The sequence below is a fragment of the Schistocerca piceifrons genome, chromosome 1 (genome assembly GCF_021461385.2).
Source record: "Schistocerca piceifrons isolate TAMUIC-IGC-003096 chromosome 1, iqSchPice1.1, whole genome shotgun sequence".
In the NCBI taxonomy this organism is placed as follows: Eukaryota; Metazoa; Arthropoda; class Insecta; order Orthoptera; family Acrididae; genus Schistocerca; species Schistocerca piceifrons.
This window is the reverse complement of record NC_060138.1, coordinates 1,125,127,968-1,125,150,504: the sequence shown is the minus strand read 5'-3', so window position 1 is coordinate 1,125,150,504 and position 22,537 is coordinate 1,125,127,968. Positions and strand designations below refer to the sequence as shown.

General features: G+C 42.2%; 1 non-coding gene across 1 annotated transcript; it reads right to left on the bottom strand.

Annotated features, from left to right (window-relative positions):
- Window positions 1-7,285: 7,285 nt before the first annotated feature.
- Trnas-cga lies at window positions 7,286-7,360 on the bottom strand. Its single transcript has one exon. It is a non-coding gene; the product is annotated as a tRNA-Ser (tRNA).
- Between the last annotated feature and the right edge of the window lie 15,177 nt (window positions 7,361-22,537).

The following is a 22,537-nucleotide window of genomic DNA, read 5'->3' as shown; positions in this document are numbered from 1 at the left end:
GAAGCGGTAGGATGTTGATATATCCGCACTAGAGCGTGAGTGGACGTGGGCGTTGTTTTTTTTTCGTGCGTGGGAGTGGCTGTGTGTAGGGCGGGGGAAAAATGTGAGGTCAGTGTGATGGTGTTTATAGTGCTACTGGAGTTGGTGAGTGGATATGTCGGCCTGCTCTAAGTGATAATGTTTTTTTGTGGTCGCAATAAGAGGGCTATTATTTAATTTCTTCCTTTATCCAATGCCCTTCTACTAAGTAACACGAAAACCAGTCACCTTTTCATAGATCCTAAACACAATCGGCATACATTTCAACACATTTTTCGACAAACAGTACTGTAATCTACAAAACTGCTAGTCAAAGAGTAAAATAACCAATCTTTGTTTACAAAACAACATAATTTAACGACAATGGTGCATAGAATAAAAAAAGCTATAATATCAACTGGGCCTGAAATTTTTTTAAAAAGTGAGGCATTACGTACCCAAACATTGTTAAACGCTTATTAAGTGCAGCTGTACAACAGACAGCAGACTTGTGAACACCAATATGTAATAATAATGTGTGTATTGTTTCTTCATGTAAATATTTCAAATGGTTCAAATAGCTCTGAGCACTATGGGACTCAACTGCTGAGGTCATTAGTCCTCTAGAACTTAGAACTAGTTAAACCTAACTAACCTAAGGACATCACAAACATCCATGCCCGAGGCAGGATTCGAACCTGCGACCGTAGCGGTCTTGCGGTTCCAGACTGCAGCGCCTTTAACCGCACGGCCACTTCGGCCGGCTGTAAATATTTATGTCAATACCTACAGTAACGTAAATCTCAAAAAAACTAGTAAATATCATAATGCATAAAATCTTTGTATGCTGTTCAACAGATAGTAAACGCTGACAAGGAAAGAGCTTCGACCACAAAATGATTATCAAAAGCACCATTTAATTTCTTCCGTCGCCCAGTGCCGCGCTACCGATTTAATAATATGAAGTGGGATCTAGGAGCAGATATAACCTGGGATCGACTTCAGCGTGGACAAAGGAAAAAAATGTCTGCCGGCCGAGCGAGCAGCCGGCTGCTAGAGCGCAGCTTAGTCAACGCATCGCGCCGAGTGCAGTAACAGCGTAGAGCAGCGGCAGTACGCAGCTGTCTACCAATGCAAGCGGTTGGCGCTGTGGCATGTGACGCACCAACCGGAGGCGTGTCGAGGAGGAAGCGTTTGCGTCTCGGCGTCCAGCGATAAACCGACAGCACTGTAAGTAACAGCGCGCAAATGATATTAGACGTTTCGGCAGCAGAGGAAAACAGTTGACGGCATCAGCGCTTGTGCTGTTAACACCGGTGTGTGCGCTGCTTCTGCGTGAATAGCAATTAATTTATTTACTAACGTAAAGTAAATCGTAGAATTCAGTCTTGGTCACATTTTCATTTTATAATCAGTTTCTGTTTTATTTCGTTTTTGTCTTGTAGATCTGATGATGGCTGTAAAGCCGAAACCGTTTGTTTGTGCAAACCAAAACAATGTTACGAAGACTGAATTGTATGATTCATCCAGATATCAAGGCCAAGGTCATGTAGTTGATAGCCATTTGTTTAGCGTCTTCCTTGTTTCTTGGGATGGACTGGGAGACGTCATGGTCTTTGGTATTTTTTTGCCATATGCATGACGAGAAGACTTGGTTTGTTGTAATAAACGTAAACACGGTCCGTAGTATGCTGTCATGCGATGTTTATTTAATCGTGCGATTAGCTAAATTCGACTAAGCCTCATTGTCAAGCAGCTGTAAAACCAACAGGTCGCTTTGTGTGTTGTTTTTTTACAGGTACTTGACAATAACGCTTAGCCGAAATTAGCCAATCGCGCGATTAAATAAACATCGCATGACAGCCTGTTACTAACCATGATTACGATTATTAAGCATCTGGAGGCTGCGGATCCTCACAAATAAATTTTTTTATTTTGTTTTGTTTTGCTGAAGCTCACGCTTATGTGAGGGCTGCAGTGCTGGGTCCTCATTGATAAACCATACACAGTTATCCGTTTCCAGTTACTTAAATTACTCCGGATATTCACGCCTGTTTAAAACATACAGTCCCAAGCCGTGTTTGAGGTGGAATGTATTTCCTTTCGCTGCCGTTTCTAGTGTATGAAATTAGTTAACATTTCTCTATTATTTGTACAACTTTCTTCCTCGGAGCCAATCCGAAACGATATCTTCCGTTTCGTCTTAAACGTAGTTTCGTAGTGACAAAAGGTTAACTTTGGCAATACATTTTTTCTGCAGAAGTGGTCCGCTGAATTTATTTTCGGATTGAAACTGTGTATTGTAACTGCAAATTATTGTACAATTAAAACTGACTGCAACAAATTTTCGACGCTAGCGAGCGACATACAGATGAAAACAATTGGCTGAAATCCAGGAGGAAACGGATTCGAATTGCCATCCTAACATTCACTTTTAATAAAAATCACCCACTGGGGACGCTGGCAGATGCTTCAACGGTAATGATAGCTTTCCATATCTTCGTTACTAAAACCATACTGTAACAACATTGTTTAGGTAACGAGTACACAAATTTTTCGATTTGTGTTTTGCAGTGCTGGCAACACCTCGCAATGAGACGCAGGGGAAAACGTTTTCGTGAATGGCCTTGGTGAAAATCAGGATTATGACAGAAAACACGTCGCCGCCATTTATTACTCACATATATAATCATGCAAGTTGTTTAATTCGTTCAAAATGGAAATAAGTCCAATGTGCCGCGCGTCTACAAGTATGGGTTACTTGCGTTTATCACACGATTTCTATCTGTGTGGACCAAGCGAGGTTCCTTTTTAAAAGGACACGACCAATTTCCGTCCCGAATTCGAGCTTCTGTTAAATCTCTGATTATCTCGTCGCCACTTGGACGTAAAATTCTAATAATTATTCTTTTCCGTTTTTGCATCTGTTTGTGGAACAAAATATGAAGTTATTCTGAAAGAGGGCTAACAATCTTAGGCTTACTGTGATAATTATTTGTTCTGCGTTCTGCTAGTTCTGTGGAATGTTCTGTTGTACAGTAGTTTGGTGATTTAGTATATTTACCTAGTGCACGGTTTTTGAATGTATAAGGTGTATGTGTGTGTGTGTGTGTGTGTGTGTGTTTGCGTGTGAGAGAGAGGAGAGAGTGTGTATTTCAATCTGAACTTACTATACGATATCGCGCTCCTGACTGCACGCACTGCAGATAGTACCTTCGAAGATAAGACACATCCGGCGAAGGTCTATAAAGAGTATTGCCCATCACGATGGACTGTAAATATTTGGCAAAGGTCTAGTGCCGACAATTTCGGGTAGGAAAGTTCATGTAAACGAGTGCGATTTTCAATAGTAAGATTGTAAAAGCTCTTTTTAAAAAGTTTATGGGTGCAACACATTCACAAAGTCGAAAAGTAATGGCTTGTAAATAATTAATCCCGTAAACACTGTTCAGCGTTGAAGCTACTTCTACTTCTGCACGCGTAAACAACGGTTGTGCCGCACGTCGGTGAAACGCAGAGAGCAAGATGCAATTGTTGATTCACGTTTTCGGCGTCGCGTCTTTGATCGTGTAACGCGCAGTAGTCACAATCTTTTAACTGGCCAAGCTGTCTTAAGGAAATCATTTTAAGGATAACCTATAAATTTATTTCACGTAAAAGACGATCCACCTTTGCCGTAAAAAATTAAGCTTACCGTATTTTTGGGCAGACGTATACAAATTTTTTCTTCAGTCTCAAATATGACGGTTCTCGGTGACGGTACAAAATAAAACGGTAATTCGGATCGCAAAGGAGCAATGTCATAGCCGGAACTGCTTATACACACGATCTTGAATATTATTTGTATCTGCAGATAGAACCTGACCGTATTTTAGAAATCGTTATCTATTATCAGGTGCAGAACTCTAACGAATACACGGTACACGAGTCGTGTACAATTACATATACGATTGGTTTAAGTGATTCTTCACTTGCTCAGCGTTTGGTTCAAATGTTCAAATGTGTGTGAAATCTTATGGGACTTAACTGCTAAGGTCATCAGTCCCTAAGCTTAAACACTACTTAAGCTAAATGATCCTAAGGACAAACACACACACCCATGCCCGAGGGAGGACTCGAACCTCCGCCGGGATCAGCCGCTCAGCGTTTGGTATTCGCATTAGAGATGGGCAAACTGAAACACTTAACTGTTTCGAAACAAATGAAACAGTACAATGTAATGTTTCGATACGCTGTTTCGAAACAATGAAACAGTTTGTGTTTTGTAATCTAATAAACCTACACATTTTATCATCTTGAATGTCTACTCTATAAGTATGTCCATATAAACACAAATGAGGTGCGAGAGCGCTAATCATATCGCAGAAAGCATGAAGCTACCACTTTGGCGTCTTGGCAGTTTCGTATTTCCTGCAGCAAATGCGCTGCTTTCGTGTCGTGTGACTTCCATACTTTTCAATTGGCTGAGGACAGCCATAGCTGAAGATTAGAACTACCACAAACGGAACTGGAAGTCGGAGCAAACTGCAGAAACAACGGATGTGCTACTGGGATTCCCATATTCTGTTAGTATGGGTAATATACCCATCCTGCTAATTTCCATTCACACAAAGGGAATCATTGTGGATAATAGGCACAGTGACTATAGACTCACAAATAACGCCAAATAATTCGAATAAATAACAAAGCATAACAGAAAAAATTTTTGTCTTTCAAGGATTTTCGAACCGTTACTGTAAATTCACCATGCTTCCCAGCCTTTCCTGTTCACCATTACACTATCAGTGATACGTCAAACAGATTGCTTGCAATTATACCTACATCAAATTTATGTATATGTCTAATAACTGTCACTCTACGCCTTTTTTTTATTGCCGGACACGGTGGCCGTGCGGTTCTAGGCGGTCTAGTTCGGAACCGCGCAGCTGCTACGGTCGCAGGTTCGAATCCTGCCTCGGGCATGGATGTGTGTGATGTCCTTAGGTTTAAGTAGTTCTAAGTCTAGGGGACTGATGACCTCAGATGTTGAGTCCCATAGTGCTCAGAGCCATTTGAACCTTTTTTTTTATTCAAAATGTTGTAGGCTTATTTGCGTTTCTTAATGTGATTACTGTACATGAACAGAGAAGCGTATGTTATAAAAAAGTGTAATTTAACTGAATGATTTTCACATATTTATCATTTTGAATGTGAATAGTATGCGTTGTTTTATTGTTTGGTTAGTGTTTATAAAGCAGATGTTACGCCATTTCGTAATAGGACAGTTAGCTAGAAACGAAGCTTTATTTTCGGATATCTTCAGCTTCACGCTATTGCTTGTCAAAAAGATTTCGACACTCCTGAAAGTGTTTCATGAAGCGTTATGTTGTGTTTCAGTACCTGTGCCAAGCCCGAATCTCGTCCGACACAGGGCGGAATGAAACATCACTGTTTCGATACAAGCACAGGTGGACTGAAACAGCCTTATTTTGAAACAACGATACAGTTTCTGTGTCTGGCTCGAGATCGAATCTGGTCCGGTTATCCGAGACAGGGGCAGAATGAAACACCACTGTTTCGAAACAGTAAACCACAGCCGTTCCGAAACACTGAAACAGTTCCACGTACCAATACACTGTATCGAAACATAGAAACAGTGGCCAAGTCTAATTCGCATTGTCATTGTGCATATTTTGATGTACAGAGGTAGAATTTGTTTGAATGTAAGGTTAGTTTTACACTGCAAAAGATGTTTGATCAAAGCCCTTTGATCCAATCTTTGATGGTGTACTAGGAAAGCTTCTATCAATGTTCTTTCTGAGACCGATGACCACGCTGTTTGGTCTCTTCCCCCAAAAACCAACCAACCAATCTTCTTTCATAAAATTTAGAGCATGGGGGTAAGCTCTACGGAATTTAGGTATAGTTATGGTCAAAGTTTACCTTTGTGTGTCGTTTCGTTTGCTTTAGTGCCTTGAACCTGCAAGACGCGAACTATATTTGGTGCATAGCTACCACTACAGTGATTACGCAGCACGCTGGCAACACGAACCGCAGTAAGCAGGATTTTGTAAAGAAATAGCTGCAGCTATCAAGTTACATTCGAAATGATCGCACTGTGGATATTGTAAGAGTGAAATTAGAGTACAGAGTCTGTGGAGAAGCGGAAAGCGAAATGTTGTCAATGAAGAGTACTTACACTAGTGAGCCAAAATATTATGACCACCGGCTTAGTAGCTTGTTTGTCCGTCTTCGGAATGAAATGCGTCACTGATTCTGCATATCAGGGATCCGACATTTTGTTGGTAGGTTTGTGGAGGTGTGTGGCATTAGATGTCTACGCACAGGTCATGTTATTCGCGAAAATAACGGGTTGCTGATCTGCGAAACAGATGGTTTCCATACGATTTACATCAGGCGAATTTGGTCGCTGAGGCATCAAAGTGAGTTCAATAGATTGCTCAAATGGTTCAGATGTCTCTGAGCACTTTGGGACTTAACATCTGAGGTCATCAGCCCCCTAGAACTGAGAACTACTTAAACCTAACTAACCTAAGGACATCACACACATTCATGCCCGAGGCAAGATTCGAACTTGCGACCGTAGCGGTCGCGCGGTTCCAGACAAGCGCCTAGAACCGCTTGGCCACACCTGTCGGCTATAATGCTCATCAAAACCACTTTAGCACGGTTCTGGCTCCGAGACACAGACAATATACTGCTGAAAGATAACATCGCCGCAGGGAAGACATCAAGCATGAAGTAATGGAGGTGGTTCCCAGCTGTGAGCGTGTCTTTGCCACAAGTCCCATGCAAGCGCAGGAGAATGTCTCGCATAGCATAATATCCCACCAGTCTGCGCCCGTGGCGCGCTGCACGTTTCGAGCCACCCTTCACCTCGATGATCGCGTTTGTGGAGACGACCATCGACCTAGTAGCAAAAATGTTCTTCACACGAAGAGCCGACAAGTTTCCACTGATCGCCGGTCGAATCCCGATGGTCCCGTTCCCAATACAATCGTAATTTACGGTGTCGTTGGGTCAACATGTGAACACGTACGGGTGGTCTGCTGCGGAGCTCCATGTTCTACAATGTACGATGAACGGTATGCTCCGAAACACTTGTGCGTGCAGCATTGTGCTCTTTGGGCAGAGATGCCATAGATCACCATCTGTCCTACTTTACAGAGCACACAAGCCCCGAACTCCACCTTCTGTCAAGAATCGCGGAAGTCCCACCATTTAGCGCCTAGTGGTAGTTTGAAACTTCCTGGCAGATTAAAACTGTGTGCCGGACCGAGACTCGAACTCGGGACCTTTGCCTTTCGCGGGCAAGTGCTCTACCAACTGAGCTACCCGAGCACGACTCACGACCCGTCCTCACAGCTTTACTTCTGCCAGTACCTCGTCTCCTACCTTCCAAACTTTACAGAAGCTCTCCTGCGAACCTTCTGCCAGGAAGTTTCATATCAGTGCACACTCCGCTGCAGAGTGAAAATCTCCTTCTAGTGGTAGTTTCATTTTCTTTTCCCTGTTTCCGTAGATACGACAGAAGCAAGTGAATATTCGACCAGCTTCCCTATTTTCGAGAAACTCGTTCACAGGCTCTGTAATAATAATCTGCCCATTGTCATTGTCATCTCTATGGATTTCCCCATTTGCAGCCCATCTCTTAGCTAGCATGATCCCCCGTCCGTATCCTCTCCGCTTACGTACTTTTTGTGGCATCCAACGTCGCAATGGGCGGTGGTCATTATGTTTTGGGTTATCAGCGTAAGTGCAATAAATGTATTTATACAATCGCACCAAAAAGTATTGGCACAGCTACATTTCAGTGGTTGTAGATTAAACGAAACATACCGGGTGATCAAAAAGTCAGTATAAATTTGAAAACTGAATAAATCACGGAATAATGTAGATAGAGAAGTACAAATTGACACACATGCTTGGAATTACATGGGGTTTTATTAGAACCAAAAAAAAATACAAAAGTTCAAAAAATGTCCGACAGATGGCGCTTCATCTGATCAGAATAGCAATAATTAGCATAACAAAGTAAGACAAAGCAAAGATGATGTTCTTTACAGGAAATGCTCAATATGTCCACCATCATTCCTCAACAATAGCTTTAGTCGAGGAATAATGTTGTGAACAGCACTGTAAAGCATGTCCGGAGTTATGGTGAGGCATTGGCGTCGGATGTTGTCGCTCAGCATCCCTAAAGATGTCGGTCGATCACGATACACTTGCGACTTCAGGTAACCCCAAAGCCAGTAATCGCACGGACTGAGGTATGGGGACCTGGGAGGCCAAGCATGACGAAAGTGGCGGCTGAGCACACGATCCCCACCAAACGATGCGCGCAAGAGATCTTTCACGCGTCTAGCAATATGGGGCAGTTCTAATAAAACCCCATGTCATTCCAAGGATGTGTGTCAATTTTTACCTCTTTATCTACATTATTCCGTGGTTTATTAAGTTTTCAAATTTATACTGACTTTTTGATCACCCGGTATATTTCAGAACAGAACCCAGACACGTGCCACTTTAAATTACATAGGTTACAAATATGTCCAAATCACCTGTCCGTAAAGTAGCACACAGTGTTATGAAAATAAACATCGCTCTTCTGCATCCAAAAAATATTGGCACACGCGTATGAATCGGAGAGTGTGTTCGTTTTCTTCATTGATGTTCACCTTCTAATAGCTAGTGTGCATCCCTTTAGCATCTATAACAGCACGTAAACGCCTAGGAATGCTTTTTGTTAAATTCCGGGTGATATCAGGGGTAATTTTCGACCATTCCTCCAGGAGCACTTTCTCTAAGTCGTTTTTACTGGACGGACGCCTGTTTTGACTTGTGTGTCAAGATGAGCCCACAGGTTCTCAGTGGGGCTCAAATCAGGGCTCTGAGGTGGTGTTAGAACCTTTCTGGTGGAATTGTACAGTAACCGCTTCCGGGTTTTCATGGCGGTGTGTTTTGGGTCGTTGTCTTGCTGGAAATGAAACACCCCAGTAAGGCTCAATATCTGCGCTAGCGTGTAAATCAACTCGCAACACGTCGATGTATCTCATACGATCCATTGTGCCGTGGATTACAGCTAGATTTCCAACGTCGGACGCCGCCATGCAGCCCCAGACCATGATACAGCGCCGGCCGAAGTGGCCGTGCGGTTCTAGGCGCTGCAGTCTGGAACCGCGAGACCGCTACGGTCGCAGGTTCGAATCCTGCCTCGGGCATGGATGTGTGTGATGTCCTTGGGTTAGTTAGGTTTAACTAGTTCTAAGTTCTAGGGGACTAATTACCTCAGAAGTTGAGTCCCATAGTGCTCAGAGCCATTTGAACCATGATACAGCCCCCACCGTATTTGACTGTGGGATGCATGTGTTTGATGTCGAGGTGCGTATTCGGCTTACGCCAAACTTTCTTTCTTGCATCAAATCCTAACCCGTTGAACTTCGATTCGTCGCTAAATATCACAGTGTTCCAAAACTCCATCGGCTTGCTGATGTAGTCCTTGGTAAACCGCAGGCGTTTATGCCGGTTAATTTCCGATATGTAGGTTTTTTTCCTGGGAGAACGTCGATGCAGGTCAGCCTCATTCAAAACATTCCGTATAGTTTGAACACTAACCGTCTTGTCGGATGTTGTCTGAACAACCTCAGCATTAGCTGCTGCACCTGTAGAAGGTTCCTTCCCAGAAAGTGCGGTGATGCGGCGACGCCCCGGGTTGTAAGCACTTTTGGACGTCCAGAACGACAGTAATTCACTGTTGTTCCAGTCTCTTTATATTTATGAATGATGGCTCGTACCGTGGTGTAGCTAACAGACACCTCTGCTCCGATTTGTCGATAACTTCTCCCTTGTGAATGGAGCAATACCACTCCACGCAACGCCACTGAATGTTCCGTCTTCTTCGGCACCATGGTGAGCACTATCGCGGAATACAGCAACATACTAGCGTCTGGGCCGTCAACAACACGCAGTGTCTATTGCGTCAGCAGATGGCGTTACGGTACCTGAAAACCCAGCAATATACTGAGAAGCCACGCTCTGTGCCAATACTTTTTGTGTGCAGAGAAGATATATGTTTGCCCTTAACACTGCATTTCTTTTGTAATGGTAGGCACTGTGGGCAGAATTGTAATGTCAGGTATGTTAGGTAGCACGTACATGTGCTGTGTATCAGAAGGTGCGGCGTTTGTAACCAGCAACGATAAATAATCACGTGTGCTAATACTTTTTGGTGCAATTGTATGTGCTCCGAATAGCCTGACCCACCTTCATAAATTTCTCCTTAAGTCATTTATATTTTAGCTCCAGTTTCTGGATAATGTGCGAAATATATACTGAGTTATTCGGGTGCTATATTGCAAGCTGGAATTGCTTTCGCTTGCTGCTAAAAATCTTAACCTAATCATGAGACAACCACCATAGCAGAAATGCGTTTCATGATTAAAATAAAAGTGCAAATTTAAACATAGGTATTTTATATGATGTTTTCGAAAAATCGGACAAAATAAATCTGTCCGACTTGCCGATTGCAATAAGTTGCAAAAATACAGCTGCTGGGCTTGAGGGGCAGAACAACACACTTACAAACATGACACAAAATACCTATGTAAATATTTGCTTTTGATAATGAGAACATAAATTCACAAATCGCATCATGTTAAGCATGAAAAAAAAAAACACGTGATTATAGCGTAGTATCTCATTAATTAAATCACGAAAGACACAGTTGCAGACTTTCGAGAAACATCGATTACGATGAATGAAATGTGGGGATTTCTTAAATGAGTACATTGTTTGCAAATACTGGGTGACAGTTACTGAACTACATAAAAAAATGAAATTAGTTAGAAACTACGGCGTGCACACACTTTATTCAACACGTAAACGTCACTACAGATATTCGGATTTAGGTTGTGACAAGTTCGATATGCCTGCCATCATTGGTGGTGATGTGGCGCAGACGAATAGCGAAATTCTGCATGAACCGCTGAAGTGTCGGAACATCGATGACCTCCTGAAAGGCTACTTTCAGCCCAGCAATGGTTTTGGGGTTATTGCTGAACACCTTGTCTTTAATACAGCCTCACAAAAAGGAGTCGCATTTGTTCAGATCCTGGGGAATATGGCGGCCAATCGAGGCCTGTGCCAGTAGCCTCTGGGTCCCCAAAGTGCTCCTACAAGACATGAAACACACTCCTGCTTCGGTGGGGTCTAGCTCCGTCTAGCGCGAATCACATCTTGTCGAAATCACTGTCACTTCGGATAATGGGGATGAAATCATCCATCAAGGAATATCGCACCAATCGTTCCATGTCTGGACATTGCACAACACACAGTTACCCGTTGAAGGTGAAGAGACTTCTCCATCACGAAATGCCCATTCTCAGTCCCCAAAATGCGCAAGTTTTGCTTGTTGATGGACCCATCCAAATGAAAATGGGCTTTGTCACCAAACGAAACCATACAGTGCATAATAATACCCATCATGCTCCGCGGGCAACCGTGTAGTTTGAACCCGTCTAAAGTGGTTTATGGTCTGGGCTTAGCAAGCTAGCTTAGAAAAGTTAGTGACTTTCCCATGATGGCACGTACCTTGCAACACCTGTTAGAAATAAGCTTGCGAAAATTTGTGGGACTGGTTTCGTCTTTGTTGGGAAACAGCCTTTATTGCTTTCTGACATTTTATTACATTACCTGTGCGGTTTTCCTTTAGCTGCAGTTGTGCTTGTTTATTTGGTACGTTGAATAATGTAGGTATTACATTCCATACAATTTTCCTACGATCCACATTCGCTGATTTGGCTGGAAGTGTAGCGAACAAAACTTTTCGTTGTTGGGCAGACGTCTTTCTGCCAAAAGTCAGGTCTTCCATTGTTTACTAGCAATTTTTTGTTATTAAAGGAAAATTATACTCTTCTGTAAGTATCTGTACGTTGTAAGAGTATCGTAAATGAACTGTCTTGTACTCTTCGTACTTCCCATGGTATTTAGGAAACTAGAGTATGACAAACGTGGTGTCAGTTTTTGTTATGTCGATTTTTGTGGCACAAAATACGCCCACTATTGTAAAAAATATATTACAAATCAATATAAAACATATAATTCGCAGTCATCTGACATCGTGTTCAGAAATGTCACGTGCTGGCCGCTTGGCGCGCTGCTGTCGCAGTGATAAAAGATATGAGGCGGATTGTCGTGACTGAGGAGAAAGCGGTAAACAATGTACATTAACCCCCGCAACAAATGTTGGTATATAGTATGTAGCATATGATACTACGTAAAGAATTCGATAGAGCACCGAAAGACGTTAAGTCGAAACAAGGTCCCACGAGTAGACAACATTCCGTTAGAACTACTGATAGCCTTTGTGGAACCAGCAACTCTTCCATCTGGTGAGCAAGATGTATGAGACAAGCGAAATACCCTCAGACTTCAAGAAGAATATAATAATACCAATTCCAAAAGAAGCAAGTGCTGATAGGTGTGAAAATTATCGAACAATTCCGTAGAAATTTAGGGACACATAAAGCAATACTGGAAAAAAAGGGTTCAAATGGCTCTGAGCACTATAGGACTTATCATCTGAGGTCATCAATCCCCTAGAACTTAGAACTTCTTAAACCTATATAACCTAAGGACATCACAAACATCCATGCTCGAGGCAGGATTTGAACCTGCGACCGTAGCGGTCGCGCGGTTCCAGACTGAAGCGCCTGGAACCGCTCGGCCACACCGGCCGGCTGGCAATACTGACCCTACGACTTCTCATAGAAGATAGGTTAAGCAAAGGCAAACCTACGTTTATAGCATTTGTAGATTTAAAGAAAGCTTTTGACAATGTTGATTGGAACACTCTCATTCAAGTTCTGAAGGTGGCAGCGATAAAATACAGGGAAGGAAAGACTGTTTACAATTTGTACAGAAACCAGATGACATTTATAAGTCGGGAGGCACAAAAGGGTTGTAGTGATTGAGAAGGGAGTGAGACAGGGCTGTAACCTATCCTCGATGTTATTCAATATGTATATTTAGCGAGCAGTAAAGAAAACAAAGAAAAATTTGGAGTAGGAATTAAAATCCAGGGAGAAGAAATAAAAGCCTTGAGGTCCGCCGATGACATTGAAATTCTGTCAGAGACAGCAACAGACTTGGAAGAACAGTTGAACGGAATGGACAGTGTCTTGAAACCAGCATGTAAGATGAACATCAACAAAATTAAAACAAGAATAATGGAATGTCGTGGAATTAAATCAGGTGATGCTGAGGGGATTAGATTAGGAAATGGGACATTTAAAGTAGTAGACGAGACTTGCTATTTGGGGAGCAAAATAACTGATGATGGTCGAAGTAGAGAGGATATAAAATGTTGACTGATTGTGGTAAGGAAAGCGTTTCTGGAGGAAAATTTGTTAACATCGAGCGTAGAACCCTTTTCTGAAAGTGTTCGTATGGATTGTAGCCATGTATGGGAGTGAAACATGGATAGTTTTGACAAGAAGAGAATAGAAGCTTTCGAAATGTTGTGCTACAGAAGAATCCTGAAGATTAGATGGGTAGATAACATAACTAATTAGGAGGTACTGAATGGAATTGGAGAGAAGAGGAATTTGTGGCACAACTTGACTAGAAGAAGGGATCGGTTGATCAGGCATGTTCTGAGGCATCAAGGGATCACCGATTTAGAATTGGAGGGAAGCATGGAGGGTAAAAATCATAGAGGTAGGCCAAGAGATGAATACAGTGAACAGATTCAGAAGGATGTAGGCTACATTAGTTATTCGGAGACGAAGAGGCTTGCACAGGATATAGCCGCATGGAGAGCTGCGTCAAATCAGTCTTTGGACTGAAGACCACAACAACAACAACAACAATAGTATTTAGCGGCATGCACCAACGATCTCCAGTGTTAAACACTCACCTGAGCGTGGGTGAATGGTTGTCAGCTGAAATGTCGAGGCAAGATGTGGCAGTCATCCTGCGGTAATCCCGTAACCTCATTGAATTTTCATTTCTCTGGGAAAACGTGAAGAATCACATTGATCATAAAGTTTTCCAGGGCCGCTGAAACATCCGCTCGTGTAGTTGACTATGCTGCAATTGCCAGGTTCCAGTAACTGTCACCGCACAAGCCCACAGCTGATAAATCCCGAGTTTGCTTTTTAAATGTAGTTTAAAAAGTATGGCGCAGGAGGAATGGTCGGTAGTCAGGGATATGAAAGGAACGAAACTCTTTGCTTTCCATATTTTGGGAAGAGGTAGTACGGATCAAAACAAGAAAAAAGTGTTTAGTAAACACGGATTCTAAAATGTGTACACCTCAATAGCTATGGGTACTTTTTCATTATTAGAGGGAACGTGTTCACTGCATCGAAAATAAACAATAACCCATAGGTCTTGAGGTATGCATTTTAGAGCCAGTGTTTAGTAGAAAATTTTTTCTTGTATTGGTTCGTACTGCCTCCCAAAACATGGAAAGCAAAGGGATTGCAGGAGTAGAGATTTGTTTCACAATACCGACGATGAAGAACTGCTCATAGATCTTCAGGTATGCACTTTGGACCCCCTGTTTACTCGACTTTTTTGCTTCGAATGATAGTTCGTATCATATCCCTGAGTATTCACTGTTCCTCTTGGGACACCCTGTATAAGCTGCCGCATTAAAATGTATACGTAAGCATAACAAAGAACATGTTTCTGACCTCGGATATAGCAACTATAATAATAATAATAGAGTGGCAATTATTCAGGAAAATCTGCACTTCCCAGGGAATCACATTTTACCCGGAAAAACCAGGTATATCGCAGGGCATTTCATAAAATCGCAGGGAATTCTGCTTTTTTAACCTAGCATTGAAATTTAATTTTACTGAGTTTTATAAATCACAAACTTTAAAATACTTAATATTTCAAAGTGTGTTAATTACATGAATATAATTCCATATAAATTATCTATGTCTGAAAATTGCAGTTAAACTATTGCTTTGGCTAGCATATCTCACATGAGAGCAAATAAAGAAAAGTCATTATTGTTATATCTCCCCCCCCCCACCACCCATCGCTCAACATTAATTTAGCAGGAGCTTCTTGACACCATCTTCCTCCTTACACATGGAATTCTCAGGAAATTTTTTTTTTTTTTTTCAGTTTTGAATAGCCACCCTGATACGCTTTGATAATATATGGAACCGTGAAATAAGTAAATAACAAGTGAAGTTAATGAGAGTGTCTATGAGAACCGTTTGGAATTGTTACCGTAATAGCTGCATACAAAACGTCATACAATTCTACATACCTAAGCGTAACAAAGGAAACGCTACAGACAGTCGTAGAACGAAATAATGGAACAGATCATACTCTATTACAGAGTGAAAGAATTAGTTCTGGACACATGCCTTGGACAATAAGTATAAAATGTAAAATCCAAGAAATAAATTACAAAATAAAGAAGTAAAATTTGTAACTTTACACTCACTAACTTACGATGACAGTGGCGCAGTTCCATCCAATTCTCCATCATCAGTACCATTCGAATCGGTGCCAAAACGGTCGTCACCATCATCATCATCATCATCATCGAGAGAGAAATCATTACTTGTTCATTCTCACGTGTAAACCATGTACCATCAATAATATGTGGCCTCGAATAACTTCAACAAGCTCTACTTTCTTCCTCCATGAGGTGGTGTATATGGTACAAAGACTTTCGCATAATAGCCTTTCCATTTCTTGCAAAAGACTTGTTATTATTTGCAAAAGACTTGTTATTATTTCGAATGTTAGCCTTAACATCACTCTAAACAAATTCAATTGGGTAGAAGTGGCGGTTTTAAGGTGGCAGACTAAATTACCACATGACAGTACTCCCTTGCAACTTCATCGTACAACATATGTAGGTGTTTTAGGCGTATTTTGTTTCAAAAGTGTATATAATAGCATCTTTGTCATCTTCCTATCCGAAGTAATTAATGTCTGTCGCCAGGAATCACTACGGCATACTTTATTTACAGTCACTAGTTTTAGGTGTTTTTTCTATTATCACTGAATGGGTAGATGCACTGTCCACTACAATCACAGTCGGAGCACTACACTGCAGCAAACAATTCTTTAAACCACTGTAGAAGTCCTGGATTGTCCATATCCTCATGGTAGTCACAGTTTGTTCTCGATCTAGAAACTTAAGTCTTTCATGCACAAAACCGTTTGAAGAATCTGCATGGGCCACATTACCGATTGCTGATGATTGCTCCTGTTCGCAGTGACATCTGTCCAGCGTTTATCAGCTGCTTTACAGAGTTGACCCAGGTTCATCTAAACATACAATTGGATGAATATCCTTTCCTATCATTTTATTTAAGAAGGTATTACGAGCCGTAACGACTTGAGCTTTTTCGAGCAAGTTTTCGTCCGTCTAACTTTTTAAAGCGGAAGTCCATACTTTTCAATACCATTTTAAGTTATGTTCATCCCCATTCTCCCGATAAAAATTCACCTTCTTGTAAAGAAATTAACAGCTTTGCTGTAGTTGGATATTGTTTCCCACAATTAATCCAGAAATTATGCCAGCGAACCGCATCTGTAACTACGTGAGTTTTTTTCCGGGTACTTAATAATACGCTGTTTTCTTCACAGGGTCTTGTTCCAGACGGTTCTCTCCAGTATCGCGTAATCCATATCCTTGAAGTAGCACCCTTTCCGTTATCACAGTTCTTATACTGAGTTCTTGAGTTTACGTTGTTCACTCTAAAACCGTAAACAGTAAAACAGAAACAAATTCTTTTTGTAATATAATTGCGTCGGCTTCCGCGGCCAGAGTCAAAGTTTTATGGGTATGCTACCGCGTTATAATGAATAAAACTACTGCTGCTGGAGAAAAACCAACGTTTCGCCCACGGTTGCAGCGATCGTCTTCTGGGTCTATTCATACCCAGAAAACTTTTATGCCGACTAATTCTTTTTCGTGCACGTAAACTCAAGCGTCCTTCGTAGCAATTATGAAGTCTGACTTTCGGCACTCCACTTGTGGATGACGTCTTTTTGGCGAAATTTTTTAATAACCAAAAACTGCGTTCGGGGTGGTATCGCAACACAGCTATAAGCAGGTGGTCGCACACTAACACACAATGTTCACGTACGCGGAAGCCACCAATTTGGATGCTGAAGTCGGAAACGGCTTACGTTCCCACTGCTATAATTGGTTCAGAAAATGTAGCGTCTCTCGTTCCTCGTTTGTTCATTATTCATACTGCCAACTTAAACGTTTGTCGTGTGACCATGAAGTGACATGTTTATTGTCACCATGAAAAAAATCAGGCAGCAACACGTGACCTGGTGATGGAATTTCAACTCTATCCAGCCCTCTGTACGACGCATTTTTTCAGACTGAGACCTTAGTTATACGAGGATCACTCCAAAAGAAATGCACACTATTTTTTTAAAATCCATCTTTTATTCTACATGTTTGAAAATTTTACAATGTGTAGATACGACCTTTAGGAACAGTATTTTCATTTCTACGCACAATTTCCATCTCTCTCAACTGCCTTACGCCATCTTGGAACCAGCGCCTGTATACCCGCACGGCAAAGTTATGGACCAACCCGTTGGAGCCGCTGTTTGGCAGCGTGCACAAGGGAGTCATCATCTTCAAACCTTGTTCCACGAAGAGAGTCTTTCAGTTTCCCAAAGAGATGATAGTCACATGGAACCAGGTCAGGACTGTAAGGCGGGTGTTTCAGTGTTGTCCATTCGAGTTTTGTGATCGCTTCCATGGTTTTTTGACTGACATGTGGCCGTGCATTGTCGTGCAACAGCAAAACATCCTGCTTTTGCCAATGTGGTCGAACACGACTCAGTTGAGCTTGAAGTTTCTTCAGTGCCGTCACGTATGCATCAGAATTTATGGTGGTTCTACTTGGCATGAAGTCCACAAGCAAGAGTCCTTCGGAATCGAAAAGCACCGTGGACATAACTTTTTCAGCAGAAGCTGTGGTTTTGAATTTTTTTTTCTTGGGTGAGTATGCATGATGCCACTCCATTGATTGCCTCTTCGTCTGGTGAAAAATGATGGAGCCATGTTTCATCACCTGTCACAATTCTTCCAAGAAATTCATCTCCACCATTCTCGTACTGTTCCTAAAGTTCGCTGCATACCGTTTTTCTTGTTTCTTTGTGAGCCACTGTCAACATCCTTGGGAACCCACCTGGCACAAACCTTTTTTAACGCCAACACTTTCAGTATTCTGCAAACACTTCCTTCCCCTATCCCAACATAGCGTGACAATTCGTTCATTGTGATGCGTCTGTCAGCAGTCACCAATTCGTTAACTCTCTGCACATTGTCTGGAGTGTGTGCAGTACGAGGCCTGCCGCTGCGAGGACAATCCTCAATATTGCCGTGCCCGCTTTCATCACATAACCAACTAACTGTACTGCGATCGATAGCAGCATCTCCATACACCTTTTTCAACCTCTTGTGGATGTTTCCCACTGCCTCGCTTTCACGGCACAGGAATTCCATGACAGCACGTTGCTTCTGACGAACCTCAAGTGTAGCAGCCATCTTGAAGACATGCTGTGACGGCGCCACTGACGGGAACAGGTTGAACTAAGTTTGAAAACACACTGTAAAACTTTTACACATGCAGAATGAAAACTGTATTTTTACAAAAATAGTGTGCATTTCTTTTGGAGTGACCCTCGTAGTACGATATTGCAGTTCCTGTGTTAGGCACTGCAATATAGGCACTGCAATATCGTATTTATCGGCCGATATCGGGCAGGCAACTTTAAAGCACAACGTCTGTCGTGTACGGTAATACACGTAATGGTTCGGTCGGAGGGTTAGCTGCCGTCTGTAATAATAATAATAATAATAATAATAATAATAATAAAAACACCTGAGTCAATGGATCAACGATGATCTTGAACAAGCGTCATGGGACGTCCGGTCCGAACAAATACAATGACCAATAACGAACAAAATGAGATTTAAAGCCGGCCGCGGTGGTCTAGCGGCTCTAGGCGCTCAGTCCGGAACCGCGCGACTGCTACGGTTGCAGGTTCGAATCCTGCCTCGGGCATGGATGTGTGTGATGTCCTTAGGTTAGTTAGGTTTAAGTAGTTCTCAGTTCTAGGGGACTGATGACCACAGATGTTAAGTCCCATAGTGCTCAGAGCCATTTGAACCATTTTTTTTTTTTGAGATTTAAAAAAGTGGTAAGGGGATCGCTGACGATAATTGGGAAATCCGGGTTCGGGTCCGGTCCGTCACAAATTTTCATTGTCGTCATTCCATTCTACAGCTGATGGTTGTCTTTATACGCAATTGCGAATTCATTTAAAGCATTAGTTGTAGTAGTCTACCAGGAAGCTTTCCATCTCAAAAATCACATCGTCGCCTTTCTGGAAATGCAGTTACGCAATGGTTTCATCAAAGTTAAGAAATGTCATTGGGTGCCAAGTTAACAGAATACAGGGTGGGCAGTAAGTCAGTGACACAAATGCGTGCGGTGCAATATTTAACAAATGAAAATACAAATTTGCTATCAGTACATAAATACATATAGAGTTCAGTGAACGTACAAAAGATGCTCAAAGTGGTTTCCATGCAGTTCTAAGATAACACTATAGTTTTCATGACTGATTTACCAGTCCGTCACATGTCTTCTGGGACTGTAGGTTTTCAAATTCTAACTTGATTCGTTCCTTCAAATGATCAACATCACGAATCTTCACGTAATGAACCTCTTTTTTTAGTGTACGCCAGACAGAAAAATCCGTGGGCAATGGTATTTTGGGTTTATGCAGACCATTCAGTGGTACCACCCCGTCTGCCAACACGTTCATCAAGGTTTTCATTTAGAAAAGTCTCTCAGAACAACTCAATAAATGCAGGAGTGCTCCATCTTATTGCCATATCATCTTCTCCTTAACCGGCTGCAGAAGTTTAAAAAGTGAACTATTCTCTAGTTTAGCAACATTTCTTTACGTATAGGTAGATAATTTATAGAACTGACGGTATCGTTTTTACTCAGACTGCATCGCCAGATGTGGATTCGTAGAATCCCAGTCGGCACAGTTTTATCTGTTCATACTGCCATTCACCTTGTAAGTCACATCGTTGCGCCAAAGAACAAAAACTTGGAATCGACTTCTTGTCGGCATGCATACAACTCGTGGAATTTTATATGCCTGTGCGGACCATCTTCATTTAGGGCTTGAAGTAAAGTAGGCTTATATAATCTCAATTTCAGATTTTCCTAAATTCTTCGCAGGCTTGCCCTTGCAATTACATACTACTTCGACGTTTTTATCGAGATTTAGTCGGTGATTGCACAAAAAATTGCGAAACAACATTAAGATTCGCTTGTGTAGTAATTATGGTAATGTTTCTACCACGTTTACAAAACAAATAATCGCTGTCCAGTAGTTAACTTGGTGGAGGTATAATGTACACAGATGCCATGACTTCACGACATTGACGCAGACATTCGCCATGTTAGTTGCGCCAAACATTAGCTTCTGGTGGAAATGCGTAGATCAAAAATATCAGTTTGTGTCGTTTAAGAGTTGTAGTAATGGTTCTGATTATGGACTAAGCTGTAAGTTTTGGTTGTGCTGTTTAATTTTAGTGTAGTGGTCGTATAAGTTTAGTGTAGTGGTCGTATTCCTATCATTCGGCTTTAAATTTCCCATCAGTTCATCCCGGAAAGCTCAGTGGGCGAAAGCTGTGAGAAGAAAAGATTGGAAACCCACGAAACATAGCAAAATGTGTTCTCAGCATTTTCGGGAACAGGAGATAGACCGGACATCAGTTAAAAAAAAAATCTGGTTTACGAAAGCAGCCTTTTCGCATCTCAAACTTCTCTTCTTCATTATTCGAAACGTACAACAAAAGGCAGCTTACATTAACTAGGCGAAATGCGTCGTATTACTAGATCAAATATGCATTTAAGACCAGAAAAACGTCAAAAATGCCTTCCTGATATTTTCTATTTCAAACAACTGTTGCGCGCTCTCGAAAGAAATGAAAAACAAGAAGCGATCGTAAACAATTGTCTGCTAATGTTTTGGGGCATCTAACATGGCGGCACCAGCTTCAGAGCTACGTACAGCGTGAGTCTGTCTCCCTTGCTGTACATCCGTGGTCACGTTTATGTTCATTGTTTCTCAGATGACAACAAACAACATAATCTTACACTGATAGTGTCAAGCAGTGATCTCTATATAACCTGGATTTAGAAGTCTGGGCCGGCGTGGGTGGCCGAGCGGTTCTAGGCGCTACAGTCTGGAACCGCGCGACCGATACGGTCGCAGGTTCGAATCCTGCCTCAGGCATGGATGTTTTTGATGTCATTAGGTTAGTTAGGTTTAAGTAGTTCTAAGTTCTAGGAGACTGATGACCTCAGAAGTTAAGTCCCATAGTGCTCAGAGCCATTTGAACCATTTAGAAGTCTAGTCTCTGAGTATAGAACAGCAGCGTATCTGCAGATTCATGTGGTCTGCATCGTCCGCCATAATGTAGTTTGGCAAACAAATTTCCGTCGGTCTGTGCGTGACAAATAATTACAGACTGATTTCCTGTTTTGAATTTTACGTCAACGTCTGATAAAATTGGCAGATGTGGGAGTGGAATCGAAAAACATTTTCTTTTCATATTCTAGTGACATTTGCTAGCAATCTTGTTATGGTTTGGGAAGAAACGAAATATGAGCATCTACGGCTAGCACCATCATACACCGAGCGGTTGTAGGCGCTTCAGTCCGGAGCCGCGCTGCTGCTGCGGTCGCAGGTTCGAATCCTGCCTCGGGCATGGATGTGTGTGATGTCCTTAGATTAGTTAGGTTTAAGTAGTTCTATGTCTAGGGGACTGATGATGTCAGATGTTAAGTACCATAGTGCTTAGATACATCAGACAGCTGAAATTCAACATCCAAGTAAGGTAGGTGTCAACTGAGTTCTACGCAATAGTGAAGTTCACAAATGACTACCACAACACTAGGCAAAACGAAGTCTAGTGACAACTACTATTGGCTCGCCCTGTACAGGGGGAAGGGGATGAAAATTTGATAGACCAAGGAAGCAGCGTGTAAAAACACCGCGTTTCGTCGTGACAGCTTGCCATAACCTCGGCTGGAGATGTCGGTAGTGAGCTCCTGCGACGCTTTGCCCCTTACGAGCACAATCTGGTAGTACCACACTACGGCATTTACAAAAAACATTTATCACCCTGCACAGGGGTGGTTGGGTTTTCCTGTTTTTCGGCACTGCTGAATCAAAATGGTTCTAAGCACTATGGGACTTAACATCTGAGGTCGTCCCCTACACTTGGAACTACTTAAACCTAACGAACCTAAGGACATCATACACATCCATGCCAGAGGCAGCATTCGAACCTGCGAACGTAGTAGCAGCGCGGTTCCGGACTGAAGCGCCTAGAGCCGCGCGGGATTAGCCGAGCGGTCTAGGCGCTCGGTCTCAGGCGCTACAGTCATGGACTGTGCGGCTGGTCCCGGCGGAGGTT